General features: G+C 44.9%; 1 pseudogene across 1 annotated transcript; it reads right to left on the bottom strand.

The window, feature by feature from the left end:
- Nucleotides 1–1434: 1434 nt before the first annotated feature.
- Nucleotides 1435–2052, bottom strand: LOC308164749 (cyclin-dependent kinase 2-associated protein 2-like; annotated as a pseudogene). The gene has a single exon. The product of its transcript is annotated as a cyclin-dependent kinase 2-associated protein 2-like (transcript).
- Between the last annotated feature and the right edge of the window lie 8565 nt (nucleotides 2053–10617).

Genomic DNA, 10617 nt, shown 5'->3' with positions numbered 1-10617 from the left:
GCCGAGGATGTCTCATTCGCATGGCAAGCTGCTAAAGTTTTCACTGTCAAATATACCGTCCAAACACAGTCCGGTAGGTGGCGGTAATGCGCCTCAAGTTGGTCGCAAACCGCCATTCAAACTGAGAAGAAGAAGAAGATGATTGGACATTAGTGTCAGTCACGCGGGCGCTCTCGAAGATAACGGCCGCTACCAAACTACTCCTGTCTTCTCAACTATCAGCTGCAACTCATTACATCAGACAAGAATCGATCACTTCCACTTAGATGCCCTTGGTGTTGGAAGACTCCAAATAAGTCTAATTTGGGGCAACATCAAGACACAATTGCAACTGTTCGTATCCAATCTGATTGTTGCAATTGACAGACCACACTGGCTCAAGCAGCTCCCAGATGTTCATCACTTGGCATGTGCCACTGGCTGTGAGGTACTCCATCTCATTCAGATCAGATGTGGCCCATCATAGCCAGAGATGTCATGTGTTGCCCTGAGGCATTTACAGCAGCCTCTGTTGAATACATTGTCCGCAACACCTGCCGACTAGTGACTAAAGCCAACATCTTGCTGAGTGGATACTTGGCTAATTTCCAGCTGTAGTCCCCGGGCCAGTTGACAATAGGCTCCCCTCTTGAAAAGTTTGTGGTGGTCACATATCTCGACCTGACCTACATTAGTTTCAACAAGCCAAATAGTTCAGGCTTAACCTGAAACAAAAGAGAACATTTAATAATTAATACAATTCATGACAACAATACTTGGACATTAAACATTAAACTTATCCATTAACTTAACACGCCTGTACTAGTGAAGATGCTGGTGAATGCCTGCATCATGTTTTTCGATGGTGCTAAAGACCACTCCCCAGACCATGTCCAACATGGAAGGAGACAGACGACTGCCTGAACCTCAATGACACTGACAGACAACGACCGATTAGGAAGAGATTGAAGATGCAAGAATCAAGAAGGCGTCGGTCGTTTGGATTTATTTGTATTATTTTTTTTGTCTTGTGTATGATGTACTGTGCTTAATTTTAAGCTTGGTTGTACATTTTAGGATTTTTGGGTTGTGATGAATCTTTATTATTCTTTCTCCAAAAATGTTTTGAACCATATTTTTCAAATTGTTCTTGTTTTAAGAGTTTACATCTTTAAAAAGTGTGGAATGTGAGAGAAAATTATTATATGTAATAAGCTACATTTAAGAATCAAACATCATCTTGGGTTGAATGTCTGCAGCAGACTGTAGAAGATGATTTCCTGTTGTTACACAATAGAACCAGTTTCTCTACTTTAAGCTTGACATTGGCTAAGACAACATTTAAATGATTATAAAGACCTGGGCCCGGATTCACAAAGTGTTCTTAAGAAAAAATGTGTTCTTAAGAACAACATTTGCATCATAATAGCCATCTGATTGGCTCCCAGAGGGTTCCACCTGAGTCACCCATGAGCAAACAAGTTTTTCAGATGCTTAGCAAACATTTTCTCAACAGATTTTCTCCCAGTTAAATTGTTGTAAATTGTATGCATTTTGAATAGACCCCCTCCCGTATGAGGGACTGTATGGAAGTGAGGAGGGGAAGGAACAGTAGTGGGGGGGGGGGGGGGTGTTGCTCTGGGTGAGGACAGAAGAGGCGAGAGGCTGTGACACCTACACACAGGGAGAGGGGGAGAAAGAGGGAGAGAGAGAGAGAGGGATGACAGGATCCACAGGAGGGGTTATGTGCGAGCGCTTCTCTCAGTCTCGGCCAAACACTCCCTGACCAGGGCCCTGGCATGGATGATACCTCTCTTTAGTCTCTCCATGGCGCTCTTGCTGCCTGCGTACGTGGGCCGGATCTCACGACTCATCTCCTCAATGACCGACAGCAGCTCGCTGTAGGTGGAGCCCTGAGACACCTTCACTGGCTGTACGAAGCCCATGGAGGGGGGGCCAAAGTCACTGAAGGCTGGTCTGAAGTTGGAGGAGGAGGGGAGGGAGGGGGAGGGCACACTGGAGCCTGGCGGGGTGTGCGTGGAGCCGGACGGGGGCGATCGGCTTGTAGCTCATCGTGGCGAGGTCAGAGGTCCGGAGCTCCCCCCCATACGACGCCGACGCCCCCCCGCCGGAGTCCGCCCCGTCAACCCGGTGTTTATACAGCTTTCCTGGTGGGTTGGAGCTCCTAAGAGCTTTCTACGGAGAGATACGGGATCCTTTTCAGCACGAAGAGCTGTCAAACAAGCTTCCTTTCTGCCGAGCTCCGAGTACCACTGCCCTTAAGATAATTCTTAAGAACACTTTGGTGAATCCGGCCCCTGATTGCCCTCTTTTCTCCCTGAGTGGACGAGGCCATCTGGAGCAGTTTTGGGTTTTTGTGTTGCCCAGACCCGGTGCTCTGGGACCAGACTGAACCAGTTGTGGCTATTGTGTTCCGTTTTCACCTTTGTCTCCCTGGGAGAAAGTGGGGGCCGATTCCCCCCCTAGCCTTCATCAAAATCATCTTCATCCATGTACAGACTCACGCCCCTTGCTCGTGATTGGTCTGGACCTCACCCGAGGGCGGACCCCTTACCTGTGGAAATCTGATTGTATAAATACTGACATATAATGAATGATCGTCACTTTTGGGAGGAACCTTTGAAACGTTCAGATGCGTCTGACGGACCTGTAAACTTCCTCCTTCTGCAGAAGAATATTAAATATCTTTTCTTATACATCTTGAAACGAAACAGGATGCCATTATTGAATAATTTGCACTTACAATGTCTATAAGCTATTTTACAGTATTGTACATAAACTCTGCTATATGCAGGTATGACTATGAGCTATACTGTATGTGGGTTTGTCAGGGGGGTAATCCAGAGTCTTCTGGTCAAAGTTATGTCTGTGGAATCATCTAAGAACGTTCAATTTGACCAATTAGGCCCTTTCTTTTTCTAGATGCATATTACATGTCAGAGAGAAAGGTCGTTGCCAGAGCTGAAAAGATGCAGCACCTGCTGCCAGCAGTTTCACTGTCCTTTCTGCGATGCAATGGTTTTCAAGCCAACACTTCTAAGTAAGGTGAAGAGGCACTTGGAGGGCCATTTCAACCGGGCAGTTTTCCATGAAGGTAAAGTTGGCCAACATTCTCTGGGAAATGCAAATGGAGTTGCAGTAGAGACCAATTCCATTTGGGCAATGAATCAAAACTAACCCTTGTGGGAGGTATATGATTTAGATGTTGTGTAGCATATTCAATTGACAAATGATCATAGAATAATAAGGTAACACTTTAAAAAGGATCATTATAATCAATAATAATACTGCAGCAACGACCACCGCCACTGCAGCGACCACAATGCCAAACCCCCCGGGTGGACAGATGAAAAGGGTACATCAGCAGCAATCCAAACAAAAATGTCCTATCTGCCGTCTTAACATGAACAAAAAAAACATTATAGTGCACATAAAGAGGAAGCACACAAATAAGCAGAAGGACATAACAGCAACTTCCCACCTTCAAAGTGACTGTATAGATCCTATCAATGGGATCTATGCTGTCCTTAAGACGTTTCATGGTGCCAGCACTCCTCTGCATGCCCAATTAAAAGTATGGGGGGAAAATCAACATGTTTCATGTGAATCTGCAGAGTGCCAAAAGAACATGGAGTTTGCATGGAGGAGTGGATTAGTCTCTTTTCAATGCATACACCTGAAATCTATAGGATACTGTACATCATATGCTTCTCCTCCGGTACTTCATGAGGGAACCCTTAAAGAGATGGTTACCAGCAAGTGGTTTGGGGAAGACAAAAAACAGCTCTGCCTCACTCGACAAAAGCTTGCAGAAAACATCAAAATACCTCTCTCTGTGCACACTGAAGTTGGAGCCCCTCAGTCCAAAAAGTACATATCCGTTTTTGAACCCACACATTCATATTACAGTTGTTTGGGAAGAGTCATGGTGTCGTATGACATCAAAAAGAACACATGGCACTGTCCATGTCCAAGAGATCATGCCCACATAAATACATCGCCAAATGGCACCTCTTTCAAACAGATCGCGAACTATTTAGAAGTCCGGAGTACTGATGTGGACTTCCAGAGCACAGCAACAGAGGACCAAGACAGTCATGATGATGAGACGACTGATCTGGGAGATCTTCTGTACCCACCAACCGAGTATAAGAAAATGGAAGGCATGGTGCAGTATATCCTAAACCACAAGAAATTGCCTGCTGTTCTCCCTGAAGACGTACGCCTTCCATCAGTGGAAAAAGAGTATCCAAGGCACCTCATTCCACAGGAAATAAACGTCTCTACATAGCATCTATACATTGTTTTACCACAAGCAGAGGAAAAGCAGGATCAACTGGTGAAGAACATCACTAATTAACGCTAATTAACACTAACACCTCCAGTCAGCGATGACCTGCTCGGGTCTTGTACAATGCTAAATCAGAGGCCAGACTAACGGTTGGTTGATGCGTATTTTGAATCTGACAGCAACGGCTTGAGCGGATTGAACGACGCGAGGAGAACTGAGACTTATTACTTATTATAAGGAATAATAACATTCACGAATTCACGATGAGGAAGAGGTAATTGCTGGTTACGGGAATTATATTTGCCAAATAATGTTTCACCGTTAGATTCGGCGTTAGATTACTAGGTAAGAATTAGCATTAGCAAGTCTGTCTGCACAATGTCAATGAACTACACGACATAGCTAACTTACGTTATTAAGCTACAGATTCCTTCCAAAAGCTCGCTTGATCTTGATTTTTAGTATGAATACAGACCGTGAAAGCTGGACAACGGGGCGCTTGCAGCGTGCCTTGGTGTCTATTCGGAAAAGTCGATTTGAAAGGACTTGATTGTAACCCTCCCTCCCCGTGGTCACTGGGAGTTCATTGAGATCAGGTCACCCGCCTCACGATCCCTATCTGAGCTCAGTGAAGCACTCGGCAAAGTGTCAAGTGGTTGGTTTGGAATGGGGCCCAATATCTGTGTTCATTCTCCTGACCTACTCAACCTCTCCACACCTGCACACACTCTCCCCATGATTCTATAAGCCAGAGCTCAGGCATATCCCCACTTTGAGGTTAAGTATGGGTGGGAAAAGATTAAGAGATTGAATGTTACTTAGAAGAGATGAGGCTGTATATTTGCACTGATCCCATGTGCCATAGTTACAGTTGCGTGCTAATGCAGGATTATCTAGTTTTACAGCCCAATGGCCCCCTTCTAGGCACCATTATTTTCTATCTTATTTGTTTGTTCCTTGTTTCACACCATGCAACACTCACCTCACCACTTTCCACTACACTCACATTACACCACTGATTCACTGACTACCACACCTCATCTTATTATTGTTATTAGCCTCATTTAGTTTATAATAAAACATTTATTTTCATTACTTTAAGATCGTGTGTGTGTCTCCCGTCTTTTGTCATGGTCATGAGCCTGGCCGTGACAAATTATTGAAATAATCACAAAAAAACACACACACAAAAACAAGTTAACCTCTTAAAAACTCTGAGGTTGAATAAATACAATTTAATCAAAATAAAACGGTTGCTATGCCGATGGACACTGCTGATTAGCTGATGTTTCGCACCAACTAGCTGTTGTTTCGTGCCAACTCCTGCTCGACGCAAACCCCTGCTACTACTACTACTACAGAGAACTACTACAGATAACCCTATCATTTCCTTTTATACGTTACTCTTATATTGTGCTTGTATTGTAAATTGTTTTATTTTAGATTGTGATTTATTTCGAACTAGCTATCTAACTTGGATAGCTAGCTGTTATTAGTTAGTCAAATTGTAGTGATTTATTTCTAGTTAGCCATTTATTGATTGCTTGCTAGTTAATTAATGCGCCTCACATTAATTAAATTTTAATTTTAATTAAAGTTAGTTAATGCGCCTCACGGACTGGAACTGAGGGCGCCATACTCGTTGAAGTGTCTGTACTCTCCCTTCTCCAGCAGGTACTGGCTACCACGGTAACCGGGGAACTGGTATCCAACAAAGCTGGAAGACACAAGGAAGAAGAACACGTGTTTGTCTATGCAATAACTGTCAGATGTGTTATTTTGACTGTATGCCCACACACATATTCTTTGTTTCATTATAGTTGTAACTGCCATATAATCCATTTGAGGCCCAAGGAGCCTTTTTTTGACCTGCCTATTGTGAAATAACCATGATATGAACAGAACATGTGGTTTGGATTTAGAAACTATAGAATGAACCCCTAGGGAGTTCTTAGTTCAGACGGCAGAATTTTGATGATTGGATGTAATGTTACTTGTCTCATCCCCCCAACTCTTCGCTGTATACACCAACCACATCACCTGCAGCACAGAAGGGATGGTGCTGCTGAAATATGCAGACGACATGGCCTTGGTGGCCCACCTGACTGGGGCCGACGCCCTGGCCAAGTACCACCAGGCAGCAGAAGACCTAGCCCTGGTGTTCCAGCAAAGCTCCCTGGAGCTCAACACCAGCAAAACTAAGGAGCTGTGCTTTGGGAACAGGGAGAAGGCAGACTGTCACCACCTCTTCCAGCCCCTCAGCATCAACGGCCAGCTGGTTGAACAGGTACAGTCCTTCAAGTACCTGGGGACAGAGATTGACATCTCTCTGTCCTTCTCCCAGCATACTGACTTAATCTACAAAAAGGCCCAGCAGCGCCTCCACCTGCTGAGGAAGCTCAGGGCTTTTAACGTCAGCAAGGACATTTTAACCCTGCACTAAAAGTAGCATAGCCCAGCCCTTTTCAGTTGCTTTATTAAGCATACTAGTGTAGCCTACTATGTAGGGTTGGGTACCGAAAATCGGTACCGGTAGGTACCGGTTACTTTACATTCGGTAAGTGTAGTAATATAGTTAGTGATTGTATTATTGTATTATTATATTGATATTATTATTATCATCATAATAATCATAATCATATTATCTAATTTCGCTAGCTAGCCTAGCTACGAGGTCACCGAGAATGCCGAAGACCGCAATGAAGCGTTCTAAAGTGTGGCTGCATTTCACCCGACTCGATGAAAACAACGCGAAGTGCTCAAAATGTTTTAAATCATTCGCGTGTAAAGCAGGCAACACATCGAACTTGATGAAACACCTGACAACGCACGCGATACATTTAAGGGTAGAAGGGTGCTCCGTGTTTGACAGCTTGCGCAAGTTCACCCGCCCTTCGGCGGCAAGCACCTCAGCAGCAGCAAGCACCTCCGGAGAGGGGGAGGCGGAGATCGCCATTCCCATTGAGGATGATGATGACAGCATTTCCTCAGGTTAGTAATAATGTTTCCGTTTATTTATTTAAAGAGGGGGACAGTGGACATTCTATCTGCGTTCGCCCTTCGCCATTTTATCCTCCTGCCACGTTTTCACTTGCAACTGCCGACTGGAGTGAGATCAGAGAGCTGCCCGTTGGAGCCCAACAGGAGAAGCAGCAGCTACAGTGAGAGAGGAGAGAAAGACTGGAGTGAGATCAGAGAGCTGCCCGTTGGAGCCCAACAGGAGAAGCAGCAACTACAGTGAGAGAGGAGAGAAAGACTGGAGTGAGATCAGAGAGCCCGTTGGAGCCCAACAGGAGAAGCAGCAACTACAGTGAGAGAGGAGAGAAAGACTGGAGTGAGATCAGAGAGCTGCCCGTCGGAGCCCAACAGGAGAAGCAGCAACTACAGTGAGAGAGGAGAGAAAGACTGGAGTGAGATCAGAGAGCTGCCCGTTGGAGCCCAACAGGAGAAGTAGCAGCTACAGTGAGAGAGGAGAGAACGACTGGAGTGAGATCAGAGAGCTGCCCGTTGGAGCCCAACAGGAGAAGCAGCAACTACAGTGAGAGAGGAGAGAAAGACTGGAGTGAGATCAGAGAGCCCGTTGGAGCCCAAGAGGAGAAGTAGCAACTACAGTGAGAGAGGAGAGAAAGACTGGAGTGAGATCAGAGAGCTGCCCGTTGGAGCCCAACAGGAGAAGTAGCAACTACAGTGAGAGAGGAGAGAAAGACTGGAGTGAGATCAGAGAGCTGCCCGTTGGAGCCCAACAGGAAAAGCAGCAACTACAGTGAGAGAGGAGAGAAAGACTGGAGTGAGATCAGAGAGCCCGTTGGAGCCCAACAGGAGAAGCAGCAACTACAGTGAGAGAGGAGAGAAAGACTGGAGTGAGATCAGAGAGCTGCCCGTCGGAGCCCAACAGGAGAAGCAGCAACTACAGTGAGAGAGGAGAGAAAGACTGGAGTGAGATCAGAGAGCTGCCCGTTGGAGCCCAACAGGAGAAGCAGCAACTACAGTGAGAGAGGAGAGAAAGACTGGAGTGAGATCAGAGAGCCCGTTGGAGCCCAACAGGAGAAGCAGCAGCTACAGTGAGAGAGGAGAGAAAGACTGGAGTGAGATCAGAGAGCCCGTTGGAGCCCAACAGGAGAAGCAGCAACTACAGTGAGAGAGGAGAGAAAGACTGGAGTGAGATCAGAGAGCCCGTTGGAGCCCAACAGGAGAAGCAGCAACTACAGTGAGAGAGGAGAGAAAGGACTGGAGTGAGATCAGAGAGCCCGTTGGAGCCCAACAGGAGAAGTAGCAACTACAGTGAGAGAGGAGAGAAAGACTGGAGTGAGATCAGAGAGCCCGTTGGAGCCCAACAGGAGAAGTAGCAACTACAGTGAGAGAGGAGAGAAAGATTCACAAGAGTTGCAGACCAGAGGAAGATTTGTGTTTTATATGTCTTCCATGCAGATCAATAAAAAGAATTGGTTGAAAGAAGTTTGCCTGTTTGACCATCGTTACACTGATTTGATCATCGTTCTATGATTTCTTGTTTTGTTTTATTTAACCAGGAAAGGGACGGGGGATTGAGAGATTAAACATGCAGGTAGGTAGGCCCAGGATGGATGGTGTTAGCTGGACTGGGGGAGTAGGGTGAGGGGTGTGTGGAGGTCAGGCCCCAGGTGTCGTTATGTGGTACAGCATTCAAGAGGGTCCTATCCAAGACAGGCAGCAGCAAATATTTAGCTACAGTAACATTATTTAACCTATGTTTATATTGTTGGCTCTCCAGCTACAGCATCAGAGAACTTTTCTTCTCATAAAAGCATTTTAATAAAGCACCAAACTATGATGATTAACTAATGACGATTAACATGAACTACTTTCCTAACACCAGGGGAGCCACCCCTCCTAAATTTCGTTGTTTGGTACCTGTACTGTAGCAATGACAAATAAAGTCCATTCCATTCCATTCCATTCCATTCCATGTAACATAACCCTTTTATAAACCATTTATAAACTCATTGTAAAGGGTACCTTGTTGCCAGAGTGACCTTGATAAAAACACTTTGTTTTACAGTTTTTATTCCATTATGTAAATTACTTGTGTTTTCACAGATTTGACGACGATGAGGATGAGATGGACCCTGAAATTGAGGAAGCTTATGAGAAGTTCTGCCTAGAATCAGAGAGAAAAACATTCTGTTGTTCAGGCTGTTTGGCTTTTTTGGGTTGGGGAGTTCGATTTTTGCTTTTGATTGTTTCAGAAACGTTGTTTAAATGTAAGGGTTGTTCAATCTCCTGTATGTATGAATATATTTGGTAATAAAAATAATTCTGATTCAAGAAGGGAACTTTGACCAATGACAAGGTGGAGGAAATTCACAGGGCTGTTACCAGGTTTGTGGTCAAGGGACTGCATTCCTTTTCCACTGTGGAATCTCCCTGTTTCAGGTAAAGTGACGTGAAAACAATATTTGTTTACTTTATGTTTATAAATCTGTGCCATTAGACAATTATGTCAAAACAAAACAAAAGTCAAAATGACTAATAATAAATATCCTCAAATATGTTTACAGAGAGATGACCACCGCCCTCAATCCTCGCTACAAACCGCCATCCAGAGATGCTCTGTCCAATACCCTTATTCCTGCATGGTACTCAGTTGAAAAAGAAAACCTCATTAAGGAATTAGCAAACATAAATGTGGTTGCTATTACCTGTGATGGGTGGACGAGTGTGGCACAGGACCACTATTTAACGGTTACTGTGCACTACTCGATTCATGGCCACATTAAGCAGAAGGTGCTTAACACCAAAGCTGTGTATGAGTCACAGACAGGCCTGGTGGTGGCAGAAGAAATACATGGCATTCTGGCTGAATTTAAGCTAAACAAAAAAGCTGTAGCCGCCACAGTAGACCAGTGGTTCTCAAAGTGTGGGGCGCGCCCCCGGAAGGGGGCGCAATAGCAATACTGGTGGGGCGCGAGAGACTGGGGAGGTCAACAATTAACACTCAGGTGAACTCTTTGACTTGTTCTAGTTGTAGCTTCATAATCTTCGTAATGGAGTCATTTCTGACAGGGACAGCGAAAACAAAAACGGAAAATGCGACAAACATGGTTAAAAAAAAAACTGTTCGAAAGTATGACGAGGCTTACCTTGCAATGGGCTTCACCGTGAATGTGGTGGGAGGTGAGGAGAGACCATTGTGCGTGCTATGTCTCAGAACATTAGCAGCAGACAGCCTGAAGCCAAACAAGTTAAAAAGGCACCTTGAGACAACACACCCCAATGATGCAAAGAAGCCACTGGCCTTCTTTAAAAGAAAACTTACAGAGTACAGAAAGCAAGAAACTCATATGACA

This window comes from Nansenia antarctica, assembly GCF_963989245.1.
Source record: "Nansenia antarctica genome assembly, chromosome: 9".
Classification (NCBI taxonomy): Eukaryota; Metazoa; Chordata; class Actinopteri; order Argentiniformes; family Microstomatidae; genus Nansenia; species Nansenia antarctica.
Note: the sequence above shows the minus strand (reverse complement) of the source record. Positions and strands in the feature narration are given on the sequence as shown.